Raw genomic sequence first — 27,691 nt, 5'->3', positions numbered from 1 at the left:
GCAATAACATGGATGGACCTAGAGGGTATTAAGTGAAATAAGTCAGACTGAGAAAGACAGATACCATATAATCTGACTTATGTGTGGAATCTAGAGAACAGAATAAATGAGTGAACAAAACAGAAATAGACTCAGAGATATGGAAAAAAAACTGTTGGTTGCTAGATGGGAGAGGGGAGGCGGTGGGGGAGCAGGTGAAGGGATTAGAAAGTGCAAAATAGTAAACACAAATAGTCAGGGGGATATGAAATACAGTGTGGGGAATGTAATCAACAATGTTGTAAAGATTATGTCGGGTGCCAGATGGGCACTGGACTTTTCAAGGGGGTCACTTCATAGGCTGTATAGATGCATGATCAATGTGCTGTACAACTGAAGCTGAAGTAGAATAATATTGTATGTCAACTATAAGAAAAAAAATATATATATAGTCACGGGAGGTGGAGTATAGCATAAGGAAGATAGTCAATGGTGTTGTAACAGCTATATGTCAGAGGAGTAGTAGCTTGGGAAGGGGTTATCACTTTGTGAGTGTTATAAATGTCTAACTATTATGTTGCTTTGTACATCTGAAACTAATAATAATAAAAAAGAGCAATAGAAGCTGTGTTATAAAGGGAAGGGCTGAAGGAATAGGGTATTAGAAAATGCAGTGTCAGAGGATGGAGTGACACTGGCTTCACATATTTGGAGATCTGTCATGTGAGAGAGGGATTACACTTGTTCTGTGTGATCTCAAGGGATCAAATTAAGACCACGGGTGTGGAAACCTTAAAGAGACAGTTTTCAGTTTCATATAATGACTTTCTGATGGTTGGAAGCAATCCCAGGTGGGAACAAACTGTTTCAAGAGATGGTGATTTTTCCATCATTAGGGTGTCCAAGCACGGATGGGGAAGAACTTGGAAATGTCTTAGCAACCGATAGTGGAATTTAAAAGTCCTTCCAATTCTGAAGGTTTATGGTTATTTTATTAATCCATTATTAAACTAACGAACGTTTAAAAAAAGGCATCTTTGAAAGTTTCTCAATATTAGTTTATCCCAATAGTCCTAATACGTGTTGGTTTTTCTTTTCAGTGTCTTTAGTCAGCAAAGGCAGTACCAGGATTTTAAATGGGACCTTTATTCCTATTGTCTCTGACTATATAGTCAGAGCCCCTGTGCCAGGATAAACACAATAGGTACCAAGTATTTCCAAATCCTAAAGGGGTTACCTAAGCAGGTGTATTACATGATTGGCAACCAGTTCTGCCTGTATTGGCCCATTGCTCACCTCTGGGGTTGGAGTTGAAGAGTTGGTGATGAAGACTGTGAGAGAGTCTTTGGTGTGCTGCAAGATACCTACCCTCCCAAGGGTAACAGCTGGGAGAACCTGATATGTGTGCCTGGGAGTTTGGGAGACTCAAGAACGGTGACGCCCACAGAGACTGGCCGGATCTACCCATGCCTGGCAATACCTCCAAGGAGAGAGAGGGCTTTGGTGGGAACAGTCTCCATCACCACGAAAGGGGTGTGGCAGAGGTGTGTTTCCCCTAAAGGCGAACTGGGGTTATCTTAAAGGGGACCTCGCCCAACAGGGTTGCCTGGAGGTTTGGACTGCCAGCAATCGGGCTGATGGAGGAGACTATTAACAGGCCATGACTGGAAGCTGATGAGAAGCGACTGAGAGATGGAAACAGAGCCGGGCTCTCTAGGTTCACATCCTGGCACTGCTGCTTATTCAGTGTGTGATCATGGACAGAGGTGGAGCAAGAAAGGTAGAAGTAGAAGAACCTGACTCCATACCCCTGCTGGCATCTTAGGAAGATAGCTCAGAGGAGCCAATTAAAATTAGGTAAGATTTTGGAATTTTGTTAGTAAACAAAGAGACTTTAAAAATTACCAAATAAGACTATTGTTGCCAGTTAAAGGGACAGAGAGAGCTATGGGACCCTCCCAAGTTTCCATTTAAGGGTAGAAAAGGAGTTCAGAGCAGGTTTGAGGAGCCAGTTGGAACAAAGAATAAAGCTGCTTTCTGCTTGCATCCTGTGCAGACCAGCTTAATAAACAGATAAACTAGCTACAACTATGAGTGGAAATTTCAGGGCCATGGATGGATGGATTCTAGATGTGGTTTTGTCACCAAATAGCGGTGTCAATAGCAAGTCACCTTACCTCGTTGGGTCCTAAGTTGCTTCACCTAGTTTCTTGTAGCTTTGTATTTCCATTTCACCTCACAGTGAAGATTTGGTACACACACACACACACACACACACAATTTAGTTTTATAAATATAGCCACATTTTTTTCCAGAAAAGATCTAGTTAACTGAACCTCCACGTTTTCTTTCTATTAGCATACTGATTGTGTTTTGTGCCTAAATGTAGTGTTAAGGTTATTCTTTGTGTTTCTCTCTGCTAAACTTTATATAGATAAGCTTTAGTAAGATTTGGTATTTTGAGCACAGGTATTTTAAGAGTCTTACCGATGTTAATTCTGCTGATTCAGTCTACATGTGGTTTTTACATTTTATAGATAAAGTCACAGGCAAAGTAAATTCAAAAGGTAAAAGGAATGGTTAAGTAAATACAATTAAATATTAAAGAATTCCTCAGACCTCTTGGAATTCACGAGATAATTCTGCATTTTTTACTCATGGGTGCAGTGAAAAATAGGCTTAGTTTGTCCTTCAATTTTAAGTCTCTTCATAGCACTGCTGTCTAAGGTAATATAATTATCTGTAAATTCCTGTTAAGAGTCTCTGACCTGCCCCGGAAAGGATTGGCACAGACAAATTATTTCTTTAACTAGCTTAGCTATTTGAAATTATGCCATAAGGTGTGCATTTCAGTTCCAATAAAAAATGAGACACTGATTAGCACGTAATAAAATAGGCAGAATGAGTGGGCAACATACATCTTTATCTGCTCAGTTCTTTGCTGGAATCCCTAATTTCTGGATTGATCTCTTGAGCAATAGCAATAGTTTGTTATAAATGACACTAGATTGTGTAGTTATTAATTTTCACTTTTATAGGACATTCAGTCTTTGCAGTGATATTGAGTGAAGGGTTTCCACAGGGTAGCACTGTACTGGGATTGCATATTTATACATACGGCATCTACTGTGTCACACGCTGAACAGCAGTAGCAACGATTGCAGCACCCGTGGCCCCAAAGCCTGTCACTTGTGATGTCTTTGCTGTTTTCATCCAATTTAGATTTGAATGATCTTGGAGTTTTCTTTTCTCTCCACAATCCTATGATTCAGCTCACAAGAGACATCATCTTTAAAGCTTAGGTATAAACTCGGCCGTGGCAACTGAAGCCTCTAAAATCTCAGTATCTACCAAAAGCCCTGTTGGAATGCAACTGGAATATTTATATATATATTTTTAAATTTAACCTTCACAACAACCTGTAATCAGTTCACTATTGCTGGGTAACTAACTGTCCCAAATCTTAGGTACTTGAAGCAGTAAGAATTTATTGAATCAAGTCTGTGGCTCGGTTGGGTGATTCTTCTGGTTTGGACCAGGCTCCGCTGATCTTAGATGGGCTTGCTTATGAGTCTGCAGTCAGTTGTCAGGTTTCTGGGGATTTACTAGTTTCGGTAGGAGAATGGAAAGTCAAGTATAATAAAGTGCCTTCCCTTAAAAATACACATGTATTAGTTTAATTTCCTTTATGTTCCCAGTGCTGCTTTATATCACGGTGGTTAAGCGGATTATAAGGAGTGATTATATAGAAAGAAGTAAGCAAGGAACCCAGAATTTTATTTCTGACGGCAGCTTATTTTCTGCCTGACTGGACTGTAGACTCCAAGTCCAAAGATCTAGTCCAGTGATAATGAGGGGCAATTGTACGTGTAATGAATTGGAGGGTGGCAACTGCAGAATTTATTATTCTAGGTCTGGTAGTCTCATTTTCACAACCCTGCACATTTCTTCTCCTTCCCTAATTCTTTAGTGCAGATTCTCTTCCTCTCTTTACACAAGGATCAGCACATGACCTAAGGAACAGGGTCAGAGAGTCCCATCCACCCGGCCATTGTGATTGGTTTAGGTATGACACATGACCCAAGCTGGGCCAATGAGAGCCCTTGTCTAGGACTTGCCTATAGGAGAGTCAATAGGCAAAAGTGCTTTTGCTTCCATGTTCCTGGAACTGGAAGGCTAGCTGAGGATGGCTAACTCGGTCATCCCGTGGAGTAAGCCTGTCTGCGGTGATCAGAATGAGGCCTGCACAAAGAAAGGCAGAGAGGAAAGGAGAGAAGTGGTGATGTTGTTTGAGGACTGGATCTCGTTCTGTCTGCTGTCAGCTCTCATAATCCACTCCTTTTTTTCTTTTGTATACATTGATTTGTATTTCTGTCGTCTGTATCCTAATACAGACTTCAAGCAGAAATATTAGAAAAAGCTCTTTGATGAAATATTACTTCATATACATAAAAATACAGATGATTTTGATATGATGATAATACAAATAATCAATTTATCGAGCATCTGCTAGGTACTAAGAACTATAGTAACCTATATATTATATTATATTAACTTATAACTTATATTATAGTAACTTTTCCATTTAACCTTCACAACAACCTGTAATCAGTTCACTATTGCTGGGTAACTAACTGTCCCAAATCTTAGGGACTTGAAGCAATAAGAATTTATTGAACCAAGTCTGTGGCTCGGTTGGGTGATTCTTCTGGTTTGGACCAGGCTCCGCTGAACTTAGATGGGCTTGCTTATGAGTCTGCAGTCAGTTGTCAGGTTTCTGGGGATTTACTAGTTTCGGATGGCCTCTCTCATAGGTCTGGATTTGGTGGTCTTTTCAGCTGGGCCCACAGGGATGACTTTACTGTGTCTCTGGCTGGCTAGCCCAGGCTTGTTCAGTGGACCTTGTAGGGTTCCAGGACAGTGAGTGGAGACACGAAGTCCTCTCAAGGCTCAGGGCAGGCACCTGTACTTTGCCCCTTCTGCTTGCTGCATCCTCCTGGCCAAAGTTCAAGGCCAGCGCTGATTCAGGACATGAGGAAATAGAGTCCACTTTTAATGGGAGGAGCTGAAAGTCAAAGGAAATGGATATAGGGAGACATGAAAAAATGAGAGCACAGCTAATTTACCAAAAAAGGGTATTATGTGCTTACACTTTAAAAGTTAAGAAATTTACTCCAGGTCATGTGGCTACTAAGCAGCAGAGACAGGATTTGAGCCTGAATTGTCTGACTGAAAATCTCACTCTCTTTCAACATTTCTCTCTAGATTTGCTGATTGATCTATGCAGTCCAGATGTCACAACTTAATTAGTTTCTAAAGTCTTGTTGTTAGATCACTTTTGAATGATTTCTAAGTTATTATGAAGAGTTCTTCATTATAATAATGGCATTAACTTTCTGTGAATAGGTTATTCTTGAGCTACACGTACAAGCATTTTTATTCATATTCGTCTCCACAACAAAATGTTCATATTGTCATTTTTGTATCACTGCTAGATTTGAAAGACCAGATGTTATTTGAGGAGAATAGATAAAATCACTTGTAGTATCGAGTAAGTTCTTAAATGATACTTTAGAGTGGAAAAACCATGAGTCCAGGCAAATGGGAAGCTGGAAGATGGTGAGATCCATAAATTGGGAGGCAGTCTGTCCACAAACAGAAGCAAGAGGCCGTGGACCTCAGTCCTGTGGGATTCTAAGGAAAGTAGTAGTGACAGTGGCTATAATTTAAGGTGAGGGATCTCATAGCCCAGTGTGAACAGCTCCATGTGTATTCCAGAGACAGTCCTCCCCAAGTCTCCTCAAAGGGATAGAACATGGGGAACAGAGACAGTGCACACAGAGCCCAGTATTGCAAGACCCAGTTGCCCCACGTTGTGCCTCTACCAAAATAATTTAGCCCAAACCCTCCTTGCATGCCTCGCTTAGAAGTCTGAGTGTTATCATTGTTCCTCTAGAACACTCCTAAGGGTGTTGGTGGGAGGAAGTGGTCATGTAGGCAATTTTATCTCGTGAAATTGAATAATTAAAATGCGGGATTGCTGTGAAGAAAGGAAGATCGGGAGGGCATAGAAAGAAACAGATGGTGGAAAACGAAAGAATACAATTGGCAGGAACTGAATGAAGAAGGGCTTCTAACGCTGGGCGAGTAGAACCGAACACTTGGGAGTATCTCAGAGATCATTTGGTTTGAGGTAGAATGACTAGGACTCAGGTTTGAGATATATGTAGGCATGAGAGAAGGGGATGTTCAAATGGTTCAAATGAGATGGGAAGAGGTGAAGGAGGACATCTATGGATGGTGAGGAAAGCAGATGGTTTTATGACTTACAAACTGGTTACTAGGGGAAAAGGTGATATATATAGTTTTTAAACATCATGGTATCTTATATCTTCACCTTCTTTTCACTACATTAGTAAATGTGCCACATATAAACACCAAAAGGATTCTGATTTTAGAATCTGGTGGTCAGGAAAAGATGGGCTATGAGAAGAACTGTGGTGTGTTCTCTTCAGAGGGAGCAAGACAGGAATCACACTCCCTGAGGAGCTTCCTAAGTGACTTGTTTTAAGAAGGTTTGTGCTTCTGTGTTCAGAAGCACAGAGAACCTTGGAATGGAGAATCAAGTGCCCCTCTTTTCTGTCAATTTTCATCTGTATTCTGGCATTGGATGACTCGGGAAAGAGAGGGTGGCCATTCTGCCTCCAGCCTAAGTCAGAGAAGTTTGGCCTACAGTTAAGGCTGGATCCCAGGGCTTTGGGACCTGACACTCCTGTACTCCATGTCTGTGAGTTTTTTTTTTTTTTTCTGAATGTGACTGTCATCTGACGGCAAACCCTTTTCCCTACACCAAAAAGGTGCAGAGTTCTAACCACAAGTGAGAATTATGAACAAGCCTGAAATCACTTCTCAGGCATGAACCATTTGAGACAATAGATCCCATTTTATAAAATTAAAGAAAATAACCTGAAGAAATTAAAAGAAAATAGGTAATGACCATTTAATAGGCATGTGTCTCAGAAAGGAGACCAGAACAGTTCAAGTAGGACAACTCCACATAATCATTTTAAGCTTTTAAATCACAGGTTTGACCTGTGGGGATGCCTTAGTTGATGAATACAGAGGAAGGAGCAGCCACTGGGGTCGTTTATCTTGCACTTGTTCAAAGCACTGAATGAATTAAAGCAAATTTTGTAAAGTTTGAAATTTTACTGTGATGTGACAAGCATTCAAAGAAAATCAAACAGTTGTTAAATCTGCAAATAATATTTTTTTTCCTCAGTGATTGACCGACCCTTTTCTTCTAAATCTGTAATTAAAAAGGGGAGGGAAAGTAACCAAACATGAAACGATTTCAGATTCTTTACCTCCAAGTTCCAGTTGAAGATATTGGAAGGTCGGGACACTTTTCCATCTTTAGTGACTTAGACATGCTTACAAAACCAAAATATAATCCAAGTGTCTTCTAGAGTGTTGTCATTAATCTAAGTGTTATTCTTTAGACACGTATAGGTAACCACCACCACCAATTTTGCTGTCTATAAAGGGATGTCTGTCTTGTGGACTGTTTCAGTCTCTGAATTTTATGTCATAAGCCAACTTTGTTTGAGTATGTTAACTATTTTTTTAAATACACTTTTTATTTTGGAATAATTTTACATGTACAGAAAATTTGCCAAGAAAGTATAGCAAGTTCCCATATATGCTTCACTCATCTTCCCCTAATGTTAACATCTACAGTGGGTTGAATGGTGGCCCCAAAATACAGAGGGTGACAAAAAAATGTATACAAATTTTAAGAAAGGAAAAAACTTAAAATTGTAATACTCAATATATACCGATAACAAAAGATGAATACAAGTCACGTTTGACTTCAGCAATTACAACAGGTGCTCAAAGTAGTTACCATCAGCGTCCAGACACTTCTGATTACAGTGAACTACTGCTTGTGCAACATTGACCAATGTTGCCTGACAGCTGCCAAACCGTTTGTTCCCCCGTACTCTTCCCAGGATTTCACAAGGGAGTGCCTCTGCAAACTGAGGCCCGATGGAGAGATATCGGAAAAGCTCCTTTGAGGGGAGGTCTCAGCAAACTGAGACCCGATGGAATTACATCGGTCCCTCCCCTTCAATGGATTCCTTGGAGATGTGTGTGTGTGTGTGAAGGCAAAGTTCAGGCTGGAACACAATGGGAACTTTCGGAAATACGGCCAGCAGGCTACTAACACACAGATCTTGAGATTAACAATCATTACCTCTTTAGAAGTTTACCAATAAAAACTACATATTGGCCCGATTCAGGGTTCAGTCCCTGAGACTGTTCCTCTTGGCCCGTGCTTCAATTCTATTCCTGGCTTCTGTCTTTTCTTAACCCTGCGCCGCCCTTCTTCCTCCCCACAACCCACGTCGTGCTGAGCGCGACAGACCAAAGTGTTCACTTGTATACATTTTTGTGGCACCCTTGGTATATGTCCACACCCTAGCCCCGGAATCTGTGAATGTGACCTTATTTGGAAAAAAGAATCTTTGCAGATGTAATGAAATTAAGAATCTTGAGATGAAATTATTCTGGATTATCTGAGTGGACATTAAATCTGATAACAAGCATCCTTATAAAAACACACACAGGAGAGACACACAGGGAGAAGAGGAGAAGCCTCTTTTTTGTTTTTGGTTTTTTACTGATGTCCATTTTGTGTTGTAGGATCCAATCCAGGATACCACACTGCATTAGTTGTCACGTCTCCATGGTCTCCTCTGGTCTGTGACAGTTTCCCAGTTTTTCCTCGTTTTTCATGACCTTGGTGGTCTTGCACAGTACTGGTCATATATTTTGCAGAATATCCCCCTGGGGTTTGTTTGCTATTTTTCTCATGATTAGACTGGGTTATGAGTTCTGGGGAAGAATACCATAGAGGTGCAGTGCCGCTCATCACATCATAAACGGTGTATAGATCCGCATGATTTATCTCTGCTGATGTTAATCTTGATCGCTTAGATACGGGAGAGTTTCCCAGATTTCTCCACTGTAAAGTCACTATTTTCCCTTTCTACACTCTATTCTTTGGAAGCAAGTCTTTTGGTCCAGCCAACACTCAAGGAGGAGGGAAAGTAGCTATACCTCCTTGGAGTTGGGGTGGGGAATGTGTATTATTTGAAATTTTTCTGTAATAAATAGGTCTTCTTCCTCCCTTTCTTCAATTATTTTTTTGTATCAGTATCAGTGTATATTTATTATATATTTATTTTATCATCCAATTCTACTTTATGATCTAACACATTATTTTTTGCCCAAATTGTTCCAGCTTTTATGCTTCTTCTTCTTTTTTTTAAATTACATTGTATGGTATTGGTGTAAGTTTTCTTTGTGTCCCCCTGTCTATTAGTTATCTATTGCTGCATAACAAATTACCCCCAAACTCATTGGCTTAAAACACTAAACATTATTATCTCACAGTTTCTGTGGGTCAGGAATTTGGGTGTGGCTTAGCTGGGTGCCACTGGTCCCTCACAAGGCTGCAATCAGGGTGACATTTGGAGCTGTAATCTTTTCAAACCTCCACTGGGGCGGGTCTACTTCCCCAGGCTCACATACATGGTGTTGGTAGCCCTTCAGGTATGGAAGTCTTTGGTGGCTTGTTGGGTGGCGATATCAGTTCCTACGGGGCAAGAAACAATCACAGAACAGCTCACAACAGGGCAGCTGGCGTCCCTCAGATCAAAAGAGGCAGAGAGGGTGCCCAATACAGAAATCACAGTCTTTTTGTAACATATTCTTGCAAGTGACAAACTATTGCTTTTGCCATTTTGTGTTTGTGTTTACAAGTGAGTCACTATTCTAGCCAAACTCAAGGAGGGTGGGTGGGTTATAGACGGACATGGTTACAAGGAGCAGGAATCACTGGGGATCATTTTAGAGGCTGCCCACCACACCCAGTGTTCCACCGTTCTATCCATTCACTCCCGTTCGTTAGAATGGGCAGAGGGAGAGGAGGAGGAGGAAGCTTTGGAAAACAAAACCACAGATTGATGAAGTGTTTTGCTTGCGGTAACTTTTGACATAACGTCACAAACTACATTGTGTCTATTATTATTGGTCATTTATATGTGTATTTATTCATTCACTTAGGAGTATATGATAGCTGCAAGCCAAGAATGACATTTCTGACCCCAGGATGTGGTCTACCTGAGATTTTTGGAAAACTTGTTGTTGTGAATTAGATAGCACCTGTGCACTATAGGCTATTTAGGCCCAACCACCTGAGTGTCACTTCTACCAGGTGTCATGTGAACAGTCGTGGAACAATTAGTAATTCTAATTGAAGCTGAATGTAGTTATTCATAATCTTGAGTTGTTCATATTGAATTCCATAAAAATTGTATTATGAAACTGGGAAGTTATGAAGAATTACTAGAAAAGGATAATAAACTAATTCCTCCATTTGTATTCAACTCGTTTTTAGATTATGTCTGTCTACCATTAAATAAAACTGTTTCTTCCAGTTAAAAAAATAATTCATGCTCCCTGCCTAACACTTTAAAAAAATGAAAAGCCCAAAGGAAAACAACAAAATCTGCTCCAAATTATATACTATAGTGTTAACATTTTGATGCATACAATTTCCAAATTATTTTTATATATATTTATGTATACATATATTTAACACCATTGGTATCAAATTTAGAAATATATTCTGAATATTTTCCTAAGTAAATCATTATTTTAATGAGGCCCCACTTGACTTACCATTATAATCCCTGAAAATTCCTACACATGCGAGTTTCTGCTTTGTGGACACCTCTGTACTCATCCAATAAACATATATTGATTTCTTAATATTGGCCCAGGACCTTTTTGCTGGCACAGTGACAGGGACATTGGCACAGGGGAGAGCAGCAGTCAGGAATTTGGAAAAGCTCAGTTTGTGGTCCCGCGCTGCTACTAATTGGCTCATGTTTTTGGACAAGTGGAAACCAGTCATTAACATATACACAGCACATAGAACATTCACTATGTGCTAGCTACTGCTCAAAGCCCTTTACTTATACTCTCGTGTTTAATCATAACACCTCAGTGAGGCAGACACTGTTATAACCACACTCATTTTATAGAGGAAAAGATACAGGCCAGAGAGATTAAGGAATTTGCCCGAGAGCACATAGCTATTATAGAGCCAGGATTTAACCCTGGAAGCTGGGAGCTGAGTCCACAGCTTATGTTCTTAGCCACTGCTCGATACTTTGAAAGGGACTGTGAACACTTCAGCTCTCTGGGCCTTAGTTTCCTCATTGGCAAAAGGTATGTAGAAGGTGAGGATGAGGAGTGCTATCTGTATACTGTGGGGTAAATTTTCTTTGCAGGGATGTAAATAATTCAGGAGAAGAATATGGTTGAATAATATCTGTGAGATTTATTATTTTATTATTTTTGGCACTTCCTTCCTCTCTCCGTTGGAGCAGATGGTCAGCTCTGAGCTCATCACCTCAGGGAAGGGAAGTGACAGTGTAGGAAGCGCCTCGCCAGAATTGCGTTCCAAAACCTTCAGTCCTTAGGGAACTAAGTATTTTGGGTATGGACAAAATATTTAGAAGAAGTAGGAGGAAGAGAACAGGGCTTCCCCCAGGATGTGAGAAAGACTTCCCGGGTTGGAGGGTAAGAAGGGAAACCAGTTGAGCCTCAAAGAGGGTCTCCAAGCCCCGGCGCCTGGGTAGGTCCTAGAGGAACTGCTACGGGGCAAGTGGGGCCAGAAGCAGCTTCTCATGTTTCCTATGCACCAGGGGCCTTGAAGCACCAGCAGTTTCCCACGGTGGGATCTGCAGACTCTACCGTCCTTCCATGTGGGTCTCCACATTTTCTCTGTTCTTTACATGGAGCAGTCCCCAAGTCCTTTTCCAGTCAGATCACTCTCTCTGCTTCTTTTTCTATGCCAGGCCAGAGGAGGTAGAGGTGTTCTGTGCTTGAGTACCATGCTAGGACACAGACATCTGTGTGAGACTGCCCATGGCCCATCTTGTTCGATGAACCTCAAGGTCAATCTGTTTTAGGCCCTGACACCTCTCTGAAGTCTCATTCTAACACCAGGTCCTGAGACCTTCAGGTTCTTGTGTTCATACTCATCAACTCTCTTTGGCAGAAGCCATAATAAGCCCGAGAAACACAAGGGTTCTATAAAAAAGAAGAAAAGTTTTATAAGAACCCAAAGGTTTACACATTCTCATACATATGTTGGAAATTCTCTGTGGGTCAACCTCCCCCCGCCCCATGACCTCATGACAATCACTGATAATCAGAGGTTCGTAGGTCACTTTCGCTGAGGTAAACTCAAATCGCTTTCATCATAACAGCACTTTGGGCATTCCAAGTGAGTTTCTGGACACAAAGAACTCCGGCTCTGAGAAGTAGACAAGTTTCTCCTACAGTATGATATCAAGAAATGTTATATCGAGTCCCTGCTACAGACCCTCAAATCACATCAGTCTCTTCTTCTGAATTTAGTATGGCCATGGTCTGTCTGCACTAGCGTGTCATACAAAGGAGAGACACATTATTCAGGGGGGTGATCATAAAATCAACACTTAAGGCAAAAATTAACAATCAAAATGACCTTAAAACTTTCCTAAGTCTTCAGTTTGCACTCCGTGTGAAGTAGATGCCTTGTGTTTGGGGACAGTGTTGTGTTTTAAAAAGTTCCTTTGCATTCTGGAATCACATTCAGTGTGGCAAGGTGCTCACACTATGAGGGGTACATCAAGGGAAGAGCACTTTACATCTCTCAGATTCATCTTTCTTAAATTTTATTTTATGATTTTATTTATACAACATGTTCAGAATCTCAGATTAATCTTAATTGGGGATGTAAATGGAACGTGGAACAAAGGTGTACACATTATTATATTATTATAATTTTCCCTCTTTTGATAGAGTAAGAACAGAACTATATTAGACACAGTTGAAGGTACTAAGAAACATGCAGGAACTTGATCTTAAGGGAGATCCAGTTCCACTCCTGAGATAGTTAAATAATAATATAAGAAATAAGTGGCAGTATAGAAGTTTCTTGGATCTGGATCATTCACTTTGGCTTCATTCTTAGGTTTCATGTACTGGAAGTATACCTACCAATACTCCAGGTCTGCATTACCCCAGGTTATATGGAACAGAACAGAGTTTGTCCTTGTCGACAGTCCTAGAACATCTCCTTGCATCTCATTGGATCTGATTAGTTCACATGGCCATTCTAAAGTCATCATCATCATCACAAAGAGTGGGAGAATGGTAAGAGGAGGGAGCTAGAATATTGTTCTTTGATTGATGATTCTTTAATTCGTGCACACAGGGATAGAGTGAACTCCACCATCAGCACTTGGGCAGAATGAGGAAGAAGTTGGTTTCCCAGAGGAAATTTGGGGTAATGCAATCTGGAAAAAGGTAAATGGATACTGGGGAGAGAAATGAGATTCTTAAAAACGTTAAAAATGTTGGAAATTTCTGGGCAGAAGAGTGATATTCCATAGGGTGCTTAGACAATGTTATAAGCGAGGTAGGATGGAAGGGAGCTATCAGATCAAAGAAGCAAAAGGCTAAACTGGATGGGATTAAATTCAAGGGTCAAGGGAGAATTGCACCCTGGGTCGTGCCTGGGAATAACATGGAGGAAGCATAGAATTCAGAGGTAGGCAATGAGGAATGACTGAACTTCTGCATACCTATTTGAATTTTGGTGCTAAGTTGTTTTGTATTCATCTGTCAGTCCTAGGCCCTTTCCCTTCTGGAGTGTTTGCAGAGTGCCTGAGATCTTATGGATCACTCAGCGGAATAGCTGCCATCTAGGTGAAGGGTTTTACTTTACTTAAGTATGATTAAAAACAATTTCCAATGACTATTAATGGAGTGAAAGTGGTTGTACCTTCTCATTCTTTCTTTCTCTCTCTCAACCTGCTTCGGGTAACTTTGGAAACAGCGTAGAACAAGGGCAAAATTAGGTCCCCAAAAGATCACTGGAGTTTTCTCCTGTTTTTTGTAACACAAAAATGAGATTAATTGGAAAGTGGCAAGATTGAAGATACATTTCACTTGCTTTAAGCAAAGGCCAGCTTTAATATAGAACATTTGTATCCTTTATTCTGAAAACAATTATGAGCTGACTTATATATATTACAGAATTCATTTGCTACTTAAAACCATGAAATTATCCAATTGCATTTCTACATTTCTCTTTTAAAAACTTGTAAAAGACAAAAATAAGAACATGTAACATTTTATGTATTATCATGTGAAACTTGTTAATTTCTTAGCAAGGTCTATATTATTATTGCATTTAGAAGTATATGTTATTATTGTGTTGGAATTGGCAGCAACTTAGACTGAGGTCTTTTATTAAAAAAAATAAGAATGGAAACTTCTTTTCTATGATAGTATTGGTTAGTCTTGCTTTGTTTTGAAGATCTAATAGCTACCATATGTTACGCCTATTAAATGAATGATGTAATGTAGGCTGCATGTTGTCCTGCCGACTGCTCCATGCTGCCTCCTCACTTTTAGTGCATATTACTCCAATACGTCCATATATCACCCAGCAGTGTTAGTCCTTGGGCCCTTAACCCCATCCATCACCTATATAGGCTCTATCTCCTTCCTTGCAGAATTGAAACTAATGAAAAATAATGGCAAAGCTTGGCAAAGCGTGTGCTTGCAGAATAATAATCAGCCCGATATTCTGGCTCATGGATAGAAAACCAAACGGAGGGTTGATGCTTAAGACAAAAGCATGATGTACAATTAAGAAAATTCAATCTTCTCCAGGACACGAAAGACAGAAAAGTGCTTTCTCTTCTGTGAAACATTAGGTGGTGCATTTCTCTACCGTAGTGAGCAGGATGATGCAATGAGAATGATCAGAACAAAACTAAAGTCACGGATTGTGTATTGTATTCCCTTAGCTTGTGCCACGTCTTATATCTCCTATCGAGAAAGATAAAAAGTTCAATCTGAGTATCTCAGATATTTATGCATCTATAACTTATATATTTTCCATTTTATAATGGGGAAACAGAGGGCCAAATTTCTTTATGACTTGTTTCAAGTTGCCTTTTATGTATCAGTGTTGATTAGAAGGAAATTTGTAGCTATTAAAAATTACATTGGGAAAATCCATTATCAATGATTCTATAAATTTAACTGAAATCTATTTCTTACCAGCCAAAATTGCACTGTGCTACAATTACCTTGGGACTGTTTTTATTACCATTTTCCAGTGAGTAAGTCAGTGAGACTTTTTTAAGCATTGTAAAGGAATCCCCAAATTTGCCACAGTGTAGCTTGAAAGACATATCTTTGTATTCTATCTAATGTATTCACATGTCAGAACTACTGATTTTAACTCAACACCCTAATATACTTTTAATATGGCAGGTTTCTCTTGATAATTTGTATCTTCATATAGTTCAGTGTTCTTTGTTTTTTATTCTTGTTGTTAAATTAGGATTGGAGAGATAATTTTTGTTTTGTTTTTTTTAATTTACACCTTTTGCATGGTCCAGCAGGACCTAAAATTAATCCTTTCCTTTATGGGGAGTGCATTCACAGTTGTACTCTTATGTAACCTGTTGGCTCCCATTTGTCACTTTAATGAACTTCCCCATTTCCTACTGTTTGACAATCTGTCCTTTTGGCATCTTAAAACTTCCTGCACTATCCCTCCTTTGGTAAGTGTATTGGTTTGCGAGGGCTGCCATAATGAAGTGCACCACAGACTGAGTGTCTTAAACAACAGAAATTTATTTCCTACAGCTCTGAAGACTAGAAGTCCAAGATGAACATGTCAGCAGGATTGGTTCCTTCTGAGGGGCATGAGGAAAGGATGTTCTAGATTCTTTTTGGCTGGTGGATAGTCATCTTCTCCCGGTGTTTTCACATTGTCTTTCCTCTGTATGTGTCTGTGTCTAAATTTCCTCTTCTTATAAGGACGTCAGTCATATGGATTAGAGCCCAATCTAATGACCTCATTTTAACTTAATTACCTCTGTAAAGACTCTACCTCCAAAGACATACCGTCACATTCTGAGGTACTGCGAGTTCCTCAACATATGAATTTTGGGGAGGCACAGTTCAGCCCATACCAGTGGGAAAGAAGAGCACAGAGATATTTAATGCCACTTGGCATTTCAAGGGTTTTGAATGGATCTCAAAAATATGAATGTCAGTTATCAGTGAAGAAACATATTGGTATGTTGCATAGTGCTATTCGTCTCCTAGCAGTCAGAAGGCTAACCTGGTAGCACTTAACCCCCACACATGTCAAGAAAACAATGCAATCTGAGTTAGCAAGTGTGGGACGTAGAGATCCGAAAACAGAAATGGGAAAAGAGATCTTTTAGAGATTTGCATACCAAATAGTAACAGAAATTAGATCTTATTTTTAGTCATGTAGGGGTATTTTCATTAAGGTTACAACACACCCATAAACTACCACTCACCCACCCCAAAATTTCAACATGGCATTGTACTGAATGTGTGCTTATTTCATGAGAGTACACAGTGTAATTCCTCTATTGCCTTCAAGTCTGTAAATGTAGGAAGAGATCGCTAAGTAATTATAAAAGATTGTGTAATAATTCCAAAATAGCCAAATAGCCTATTTTTTTGGAGTCATTATAAAAAATAGAACTATATAAAGAATCATATATTACTATTAGGTTGGTGCAAAAGTAATTGCGGTTTAAAAGGTTAAATTAATTGCAAAAACCGCAATTGGCCCAATTGCACCAACCTAATAGAAGGTGGATAAGATCGGAAGCTCTGTAAATAGATTTTGACTTCTAATGCCATTATTTCCTCCTCTGAATCAGAAGTTGTGATTGAAGTAGAGACCTGCATGTTTTTTCATCATGATCTAGTGACAATGGCTTAGGGAAAAGTTGGTGGGTTGTTAAATTCTCGAGATGGAAGTTAGTCTGAGCGTTGATCCTGCATGCTTTTACTAGATCAAAGCTGTGTCTGCTCGCTGGGTTTCCAGCTTAATTCTGAGGACAACCCAGGGAGTAAAGCCCTATATCAGGGGAGAAGAGGGTAGAAGGGAGATATCCCAGCCTCTTCCTCCATGGAAAGTGACTTGGCCTTTTAAATTGTCACTCTAGGTTAAAGATGCCAGATTACATTTATTATGAGCTGGATCTACTTCTCCCGTAGTGGTCACATTCAGAGGAGGGTGCAAGGAGGGAAATGGAGGCACTAAATAGCTCCACTCAGCTGCTCCTACCAAAAGTTCTCAAAAAGGCTGGCATGTCGTATTTTCCAATTTAAAATGCTCCTTAAAAAAGCATACATTTCTGCATGCTGCCCATTTTGCTTCAGTTGTTTCTGGATAAGGATTACATTACACTGGAGTATTTTTAGCAGGGTCTTAGAATTTCCTATATTAATCTGCTTGTTGTTCTTTAGAAGTCGCATTTTTGGAGCTACATATAAAAGAGGGTGAGTTTACTTTAGAAACAATGGAGATTACTGTCAAGTGTTTTCTAAGCAGAATTTTCTTGAGCTATTATAAAGGGCAGTGCTCACTGATATGCTTAAGTGAAGAAATTGCTGTCTCACTAATGGGTAAAAACTGGACAGCTTATCCCTTTTCTCAGAAAGTATTAGTGATTTCCTGTGGGGGGAAAGAAGTAGGAGAAAACCCTTCCTACACTCTTTCCCAGTTTCCCATGTTATTTTCTGTGGCCTAAAGAGATATGCATCCTGTTCTCCTTTCCCAATTTATCATTTCCTGTCTTATACTCAATCCCCACACACCCACAGGGACCAATTCTCACTTGTACTGTTTTTGTTGTGAATTTCATTTATTTCTATAATCCTTCAAAATGACTCAAAAAAGTGGATGTATATGTATTCTTAGAGGTGTCATCTCACTTGTTTTTAAATTATAACACCAAATGGAATTTTAATCGTTTCTTAGATCAGTTAAATAAAAAGTTTAGGTACAAAGCAAGAGTTATAGCTACTATTTTCAATAATGGTGAAAATATTATGGTTGTAAATGATAATTCTTTATCTTGTAGGCTAGGGAGTAGAATAATCTAAAGCTTCTCACTTGTCAGTTTTGTCTATGACATGAGTAGATCAATTCAACGTGTACATTCTTCAAATTCTCAAGAGTCTTCACTCAAGGGAGGGGCTGGACTCATTACGTGCGTGTACTGTCAGTTCTTGCTAAAATGGTGGATGTCCTAGACTCTTGTATTCACATTTGTGGTCATTTTTTTCTTTTTTCCTTTTAAAATCAGATTAGACATATGCTAGAATCAGTGGCTGTGTTAAGCTACACAGTTTGAGAGGAAAATTGGTAGTATTTGGAAAGGATTTTTAATGAAAGCCTGTTTATTTTTTGGAGCAGGTACTAAATGGATTAGTCAGAAAGTGGTTGGAAAAATAGGCATTTATTCCTCTGGGTACTTATGTGAGGGAAGAGGGCTGAAAGCAAAATATTTACAGGCACGTTGATTGATCTGGGAGCCAGTTGGAAAGTATTGCTAAGGATAGACTTGTTTTGATAAATGATAACCATCGCCAAGATGGCAAAAACATGAGGAAGAGAGGGGACCGTACTTCTTTCCTTTTTGCAGGGCCAATCAATTCCACATTATATTTCAACCAACTAAGCCATTAAAAGAGAGGATTCCAAAGAGATCTACAAGTACATTTTCAAAAAGAAAGGGACAATCATTTTATAAGCAAAGTGCTTGTAATGTCTTTACTGGTCAGGAGGTCAGAGAATATCTCTAAGTGAGCTAAATTATCAATTAGTTTTGCCACCTATATAAAAAGGCTTAACATGGTAAAGGGCCATTTCCTCAGAGGCATGAGGAAAAGGACATAAATTATGTCACATAGAGGCTTTTGAAAAGTAGGCGAGCCTAGTGTAATCCATCAGAAATTTATTAATAATTTATTGGACTTAAGGTGTATTTGTCATTTCTTGTCTTCAAATGAGCTAAGGACTCACAATGTTGTTTGGACTGTGAGAAGAATTTATTCAAACTCTGACATGTCAAACTAGTCTCATCATTCCAATAAAAAAATGTTTTAGGCAAATAAAAAATGCAGAGAAAAATGGGACTGGGCAGAGAGCTGGATCACACACACACAGCCCTGGAGACCACCAGGAAGACAAAAGGAGCGACTGCAGGTTAGTGCAGGGCAGCCTGACAGCTAAGGAAGGAGGCTTGGAGTGGAATGGGAGATGCTATTCCTTACCCGAGGGCCTAGAGAAGGGTTAAGATCCCAGGCTTGGAACCATAAGTGTTTAAGTCTGATGCAAAATCAGTACATGATATACTGAACCTGGGCAATCTGAATATTTGAGGGATAGGTGTAGAAAGCCCCAGAATAAGAACAAACTGCAGAAACACTACACTGATTTGGGACAAAAAGGGGGTGACTATGCATCCAAAACCTGACAATGAAATAAAGAAGCCAAGCTACCAGATCGAATGGTGGTGCAAGCTATGTCTGTGCCCAATAAGACTCTGAATGAGGAGATGAATCCGGCATCAGTCTCACCATACGTGGCATGCAGCCATCGCCCACACTTACCTCAGAAGGAAGTCCAGAAAGGGGGTGCGGAAACTGTAGCCCTCACTGTCTTCATGCTTCCTGGAATCTCGGACCATGGCCACTTGGTTAGCCTTCTTAAAACTGGAATTTTGACAGGATTATATTTGTTAAGTCTTGTCAGTTTTCACCCGTAGTGAAAAACTATTAGAAAGAAAAAAGGTGTCATTTGCTTGTTTCAGAAACAGGCAGTGTGGGAAAAGCAGAGTGGAAGATGGCATCTGTATTGGCCTTTAAGGAGAATCACTGGACAGAAGTGTCTACAGCAGTGATTCTCAATGTGGGGGTGAGGTGTTTTGCCCCCGAAGAACATTTGGCAATATCTGGAGATATTTTTGATCATTAGGACTGTAGGAGAGCATACTATGGACATCTAATGGGGAGATGCCAGGGATGCTACTAAACATTCTGCAATGCACCCCAAAAATTGTTGGGTTCAACATGAAAATAGTGCAGAAGTTAAGAATCCCTGGTCTAGAGGCAAGTAAATGGTTCAGCTGAAAACAAGGGAAGGAAAGAGGTCTCCCCACCAGGCCTGGTGCAGGAAAGGGGTGAAGACCCTGTGGATGGGAAACTGCCATAAAGCAAATAATGTCCACAGGGTGGGACTGGGATGGGGTGGAATGGATTGGGGAGTATTTAGAGAAATGTTCTTCATTCCTTAACAAATCTATCTAGAAGAGAGGCTAACATCTGTTTCTTTAGAGGGGGAGTTAATTTTCTCTGTTTGTTTTCTGGAGGGATCTGTGGTCAAAGCACTTCTTGCCTACATATGCTCACTTTTCAATGTCTTCAGAGCCAGAAGGACGAGATAAGATCTACTTTCTCTTTTGGGCCTCCTTTCCCTCGAGAAAAATCTTCCCTTGACATTGCTCCTTCCCCAAACTATCATTTGATTCTCTACTTTCTTTAATGGCCACTGAGTGGTTTTTGCTCAGTGCCTCCGTTTTCTTCTCACACACAACCCATCCTTCCTACTATGTGACTGAGTTTATGTGGTTAACGTTCATCAGTGCTTCCACTTTGCTCTACCCAGCATCATTTATTTTATTTTATTTTTATTAAATTTATTGGGGTGATACTGATTAGAAAAATTATAGGCTTCAAGTATACAATGCTATAATACATCATCCATCTATTGCATTGTGTGTTCACCAACCAGAGTCAGTTCTCCTTCCATCACCATATATTTGACCCCCTTTTTTTCCTCTTCTACCACGCCCCTCCCCCCTTAACCTCTGGTAACCACTAAACTGTTGTCTGTGTCTATGAGTTTTTGTCTTGTTCATTTGTTGCTTTCAGTTTTATATCCCATATATGAGTGAAGTCATATGGTTCTTTACTTCTTTACTGTCTCATTTATTTCACTTAGCATGATAATCTCCATCTCCATCCACATTGTCCCAAATGGCAGCATTTCATCTTTCCTTATGGCTGAGTAATATTCCATCGTATATATGCACCACAGCTTTTTTTTTTTTTTTAATCCAGTCATCTATCGAAGGACACTTTGGTTGTTTCCATGTCTTGGCCACGGTGAATAATGCTGCAATGAATGTAGGGGTACATATCATATATCTTTACACATAAATGTTTTCAGATTTTTGAGATAGGTACCCAGAAGAGGGATTTCTGGGTTGTATGATAATTCTATTCTTAATTTTTTGAGGAACCTTCATACTGTTTTCCATAATGGCTGTACCAATTTACATTCCAGCACTTTACATACCAGCAGTGTATGAGGGTTCCTTTTTCTCCACAACCTCTCCAACACTTGTTATTACTTGTCTTATTAATACCATTCTAACAGGTGTGAGGTGGTATCTTATTGTGGTTTTGATTTTTATTTCCCTAATAGGTGGTGAAGTTGAGCATCTTTTCATATATCTGTTGGCCATGTGTATGTCTTGGGAGAAGTGTTTGTTCAGGTCCTCTGCCCATTTTTAATTTGGACTTTTTTTGTTGTTGGAGAGTTGTATGTGTTCTTTATATATTTTGGATAGTAGCCCTTTATAGGAGGTGTTGTTTGTGAATATCTTCTTCCATTCGGTTGGTTGTCTGTTTTGTTGATGGTTTCTTTTGCTGTGCAGAATATTTTTAGTTTGATGTAGTCCCATTCATTTATTTCTTGCTTTTACTTCCCTTCCCTTGAGGTCAAGTTCATGAAATCATCTCTGAACCCAATGTCCATAAGCATAGTACCTATGCTTTCTTCTATGAAATTTATTGTTTCAGGTCTTATGTTTAGGTTTTGATCCATTTTGAGTTATTTTGGTACATGGTGACAGATAGCAGTCTAGTTTTGTTCTTTAGCATGTGGCTTTCCAATTTTTCTAGCACCATTTATTGAAGAGACTTTCTTTTCTCCATTATATGTTTTTGGCTCCTTTGTCAAAAATTATCTGCCCATATTTATGTGGGTTAATTTTTGGGATCATTATTCTATTCCATTGGTCTGTGTGTCTGTTTTTGTACTAATACCATTCTGCTTTGATTACTGTCACTTTGTAGTATAAATTGAAGTGGGGGAGTGTGATACCTCCAGGCTTGTTCTTTTCTTGTCAATGTTGCTTTGGCTATTCAGGGTCTTTTGTGATTCTATACAAATCTGATGATATTTTTGTTCTGTTTCTTTAAAAAATATCATTGGGGTTTCGATGGGGATTGCATTAAATTTGTATATTGCTTTGGTAATATGGCCATTTTAACTATGTTGATTCTTCCAATCCATGAACATGGAATATCTTTCCATTTCTTTGTGTCTTCTTCTATTTCTTTTAATAATGTTTTATAGTTTTCAGTGTATAGAGCCTTCCCATCCTTTGTTAAGTTTATTCCTAGGTATTTCATTCTTTTTGTTGCAATTTCAAAAGGAATTTTTTTTTCATTTATTTTTCTGAAATTTCATAGTTAGTATATAGGAAAGCAATGTTTTTTGTTTTTTTTTTTTAACATTGATTTTGTATCCCACAGCTTAACTGTATCTTTTTATTTTTTCTAATGGGTTCTTTTGGTGGAGTCTTTCAGGTTTTCTATATAAAGAATCATGTTATCTGCAAAAAATGACTATTTAACTTCTTCATTTCCAATTTGGATGCCTTTTATTTCTTTCTCTTGCCTGATTGCTCTGGCAAGGACTTCCAACACTCTCTCGAATAATAGTGTGGTGGAGGGCATCCCTGTCATGTTCCTGATCTTAGAGGAAAAGCTTTCAGTTTTTCACCATTAAGTGTGATATTAGTTGAGAGTTTGTTATGTATGGCCTTTATTATATTGAGATACTTTCTGTCTATACCCATTTTATTAACTGTTTTAGTCATAAATGGATGTTGTATTTTGTCAACATCTTGTTGCATTTATTGATATGATCATGTGATTTTTATTTTTTATTTTTTTATGTGGTGTATCACATTGATGATTTGTGTACAAGGATGGTTCATACCCCTGGAATGAACCCCATTTGATCGTGATATATAATCTTTTTAATGGATTGTTGTATTTGATTTGCTAATATTTTGTTTAGGATTTTTGCATCTGTATTCATCAGAAATATTGGTCTGTAGTTTTCTCTTTTTGTGTTTTCTTTACATATTTTGATATCAGGGTAATGTTGGCCTCCTAAAATGAGTTAGGAAGTATTGCCACTTCTTCAATTTTTTGGAAGAGTTTGAGGACAGGTATTAAATCCTCTTTGAATGTTTGGTAGAATTTAGTAGTGAAGTCATCTGGTCCTGGACTTTTGCTTTTGGGGAGGTTTTGGATGATTGTTTCAATTTCCTTACTGTTGATCGGCCTATTTAGATTTTCCAGTTCTTCGTGATTCAGTCTAGAAAGGTTATATATTTCTAAGAACTTGTCCATTTCTTCTAGGTTATTGAATTTGGTGGCATATGGTATTCTTGTATTATCTTTCGTATTTCTGTGGTATCCATTGTGACTTCTCCTCTTTCATTTCTTATTTGTTTTTGTCTGTGTCTTTTCTTTATTTTTCCTTAGTGAATTTAGCCAGTGGTTTGTTAATTTTATTAATCTTTATGAAGAACCAGCTCTTTGTTGCATTTAATTTTTTCTATTGTCTTCTTGTTCTCTATTTCATGTAATTCTGCTCTAATTTTTATTATTTCCTTCTTTCTGCTGACCTTGGGTTTCATTTGATCTTCTTTTTTTAGTACTTTGGGATGTAATGTTAGGTTTTTTATTTGGCGTTTTTCTTATTTCTTGAGATAGGCCTGTAATGATATTAATTTCCCTTTTAATACTGCTTTTGCTGCATCCCAATAATTTTGATATTATGCGTTCTCATTCTCATTTGTTTCTATGTATCTTTTGATATCCCCCTTTTTTTTCTTTGACCCAATCGTTCTTTAGTAGCATGTTGTTTAATCTTCACATATTTGTGTTTTGTCCCACTTTCTTTTTGCAGTTGATCGCCAATTTCAAAGCATTATGGTCAGAGAATTTGCTTGGTATGATTTCAGTCTTCTTAAATTTGCTGAAGCTAGTTTTGTGTTCCAACAGATGGTCTATCCTTGAGAATGTTCCATGTGCACTAGAAAAAAATATATAGTCTGGTGTTCTAGGATGAAATTCTCTGTGTCAATTACGGCCATTTGGTCTAATGTGTCGTTTAAGGTTGATATTTCCTTACTGATTTTCTGTTTGGTTGATCTATCCATAACTGTCAATGGCATATTTAGGTCCCCTGCTATTGTGTTTTTGTCATTTTCTCCCTTTAGTTCTGTTAATAGTTGCTTAATATATTTTGGTGCTCCCTGATTAGACGCATATATATTGATAAGTGTTATGCCTTCTTGTATTGTACCGTTTATCATTATGAAATGTTCATTTTTGTCTGTTGTTACCTTTTTTATCCTGAAGTCTGTTTCATCAGATACAAGTATGGCTATGCCTGATTTTCTCTGCATGCCATTTGCTTGGAGTATCATTTTCCACCCTTTCACTTTGAAAAGAGATGTGTCTCTTGTAGGCAGCATATGGTTGGATTTTGTTTTTTGATTCAGTCTGATATTTTCTGCCTTTTTATTGGTGAGGTCAGTCCACTTACATTTAAGATGATTATTGATATATGAGGATTTCTTACAGCCATTTTATCTATGTTTTCTCGTAGCTCGATGTCTCCATTTTTTCTTTGTGTTTCTGTCTGTTATTTTAGTTTGGCGGTATTCTATGATTTTTTTTTCCCCTCTGTTTCCTCTTTTGCTATGTTATGTTCTGGATCTTTTTTTTTTTTTTTGAATGGTTATCTGTTCTGGATTTTTTTTTTTTTGAATGGTTATCATTAAGTTTATGTAAAAGTGTGTTTCATATATACAGTAGTCCTTTTTCTTCAGCATGAATCTTATCTCCATTCCCCTTTGCAAATTCAGACCTTTATCCTCTGCTCTTTTATATTTTTGTTGTCACAAATTATCCCTGTTTATGCTATGAGTTCATTTCTAAGTTTCAGTAGCAAATTGTCTTCTTCTTTTTCTTTTTTTTAAATGTTTTTGTTTCCTTTACCCTTTATGTTTTGTTTAAGTATATAGAGCCCTATACTGTATAGGGGTTGCCATTTCCTATTTCTGTCTGTCTGTTAGTAATCTTACTCATAATTTTGTATTTTTTTGTCTTTTGGTTTCAAGTAGAATTACCTCCTTTACAGTTTCCTGTAATGCAAGCCTTGTGGTACAAAATTCCCTCAGCTTCTGTATATCTCAAAAGGTCATTATTACTCCTTAATATTTAAAGCATAACTTTGCTAGATATACGAGTATTATTCTTGGCTGGTAATTTCTGTCTTTTAATATTTTGAATATTTGATTCCACTTCCTCCTGGCTTATAGAGATTCTGCTGAAAAATCTGATGATAATCTAATGGGCCTTCCTTTGTAGATTACTGTCTTCTTTTCCCTGGCTGCCTTGAGAATTTTTTCTTTGTTATTTATTTTTGACAGTTTCAATATAATGTGCCTTGGAATAAGACTTTTAGGATTAAGGTAATTAGGTTTTACCTGTTTGCTTCTTGGATTTGAGGATCCAGTTCTTTCTATAGGTTTGAGAAGTTCTCGTTGACTGTTTGAATAAGCTCTCTATACCCTTCTCTCTCTCTCTTGCCTCCTTCTGATATACTCATTATTCTTATATAGCTCTTTCTGATGAAGTCAGATAGTTCTTGTAGAGTTCTTTCATTTCTTTTAACTCTCAAGTCTCTCTTCTTCCATCTATGTCATTTCCAGATTTCTAACTTTGATGTCACTGATTCTTTCCTCCATCTGGTCAGCTCTATTTTCTAAGTTTGCTATTTAATTCTTCATTTCTTTTATTGAGTTCTTCAGCTCCAAATTTTCTATTTAGTTCTTTTAAAAAATTTCAATCTCTTTGATAAAGTATTTTTTTGTTCATTGATTTTATTTATGATTCCATTAAGCTGCCTTTCTGTGTTTTCTTGCATCTTGTTGAGTTTTTTCAGAACAGCAATTTTGAATTCCCTATCATTTAAGTCGCATATTTTCATGTTTATTTTCTGGAGATTTTCCTTTTTTTCCCCCTGAGCTGCCTTGTTGGTTAGTCATTGTAATTGATAGATTATTTGTCTTTCTGGGCATCTACAAAAATGAATTTTGCAACAGGTTGATACGAATAGGTCTTTCTTTTGTTTTCCAGCACGTAGCACTGGGGAGTTTTATTTTCTCTTGCCCAGTTCCAGCTTCTTTTGGTGGAATATTTCCTGGAAAGGTGAGCATCACCTCTGTGACCAGGTCCCGTAGGTCAAAGGATACCACCCCCATGGGAAGATGTGTTAGACAATTGAGTTCTGAACCCCTGAAATCCCAGTGCTGCCCCTGTAGCCAGATGCAGAGTTGTGTGCCTCAGTAGCCCAGGGTATCCCCATTGTGATCATCCACAAAAGGTGGCAGCATGGTGGGCTGGGTGAGGTGACTGGTGTGTTCTGTCTTTGTTTTCCTGCAAATAATGGCAACTGCCAGACCACAGCTTCTTTGCCCCTATATCTCTTCCCTTGTCGCTGGAATTAGTCGCAGTGTAGGTCTGCCACTCAGGAACTGTCTCTCCAGTTCTCAGGGCTGTATATATTCTGCTGTTTAACTCGACATTGCTACGTTTTTTTCTACTGCTCTCTGCTAGTACAGGAGTGTGCCTGGGAGGTGAGCTCTGGGTGGGTGCAGGGAGGCAGCCAGGCTCCATAGCTTTGTTTTCCACCTGGCAGTGAGGGCTGTTAGATGAAAGCTGTCACATTCCTGTATTTGGTCTTTACCCCCTGATCTCTGCCCCAATCACTGGGTTCAGCCGTGTTATATTCTGATCTCTCAGGCTAGAATACTTGGAGCCACAGAAAGTGCACCTGCAGTCTCAATCCTCCCCTCTCCCTGGACCACAGTGAGCTCCGGGCTGCCTCTGCAGCCCTGTCTCTGCATTTCCCCTTTTTCTCCTCCCCTGTTCACCCCGATTCAGCCACCTTCAGATGTTTCGATGTGTGGATCTCTCAGACATTTTTGTGTGTTGCACAGGGAATCATTTGTTGAATTATAGCTGTTCAACTTGTAACTTTAAGTGGAGAGGTCAAGGGGGACCCCTCACACCGCCATGCTTCTGACATTACCTCGCTACTCAGCATCATTTAATAGTCCTTATTCCACTTGTTTTTCTCTGGTGTTTAACACTATTGTCTATACATTTTTTTTTCTTGAAATTCTTTCTTTCCTTTGGTTATCTACACCCTTCTCGCCTCTCTTTTTCACTTCAAAATCCTTCTCTTACCCCTTTTCTAGTTTAGTGCCTATTCCTGGTTTACATAACTATCCTCTGTCCTTCTTTAATCTATTTTTCTTGTGATGTCTTCTCACGCTTCTCCATCAACTCACTCTGGATAGTTTTTTTTGTCTTAAATCACCAGACCCAGGGCAAAACTCCTCTGACCGATACGTCTCTTGCTTCTTACGTGACTGGCTTTCCTTGTCTCCGCTGAATCAGATTTGCTTCAAGACTTTGAATTTCTGCTCCAGTGGGACAGTTCATTTTTCCCCAGTAAGTGAGCAACCGTTACCCACGAAGTTACTTATCCACCAAGGTTCCAGTTTACTGA

General features: G+C 38.8%; 1 long non-coding RNA gene across 2 annotated transcripts in view; it reads left to right on the top strand.

Annotated features, from left to right (window-relative positions):
* The first annotated feature begins 1,514 nt into the window (after positions 1-1,514).
* The window catches only part of LOC117025315 (uncharacterized), a 271,870-nt gene continuing 245,693 nt past the window's right edge, over positions 1,515-27,691 (top strand). For both annotated transcript variants that reach the window (XR_004423579.1, XR_004423580.1), the window contains exon 1: positions 1,515-1,836. This is a non-coding gene — a long non-coding RNA (uncharacterized LOC117025315). The remainder of the gene's footprint in view (positions 1,837-27,691) is intronic.

This window comes from Rhinolophus ferrumequinum, chromosome 7 (assembly GCF_004115265.2).
Source record: "Rhinolophus ferrumequinum isolate MPI-CBG mRhiFer1 chromosome 7, mRhiFer1_v1.p, whole genome shotgun sequence".
In the NCBI taxonomy this organism is placed as follows: Eukaryota; Metazoa; Chordata; class Mammalia; order Chiroptera; family Rhinolophidae; genus Rhinolophus; species Rhinolophus ferrumequinum.
Note: the sequence above shows the minus strand (reverse complement) of the source record. Positions and strands in the feature narration are given on the sequence as shown.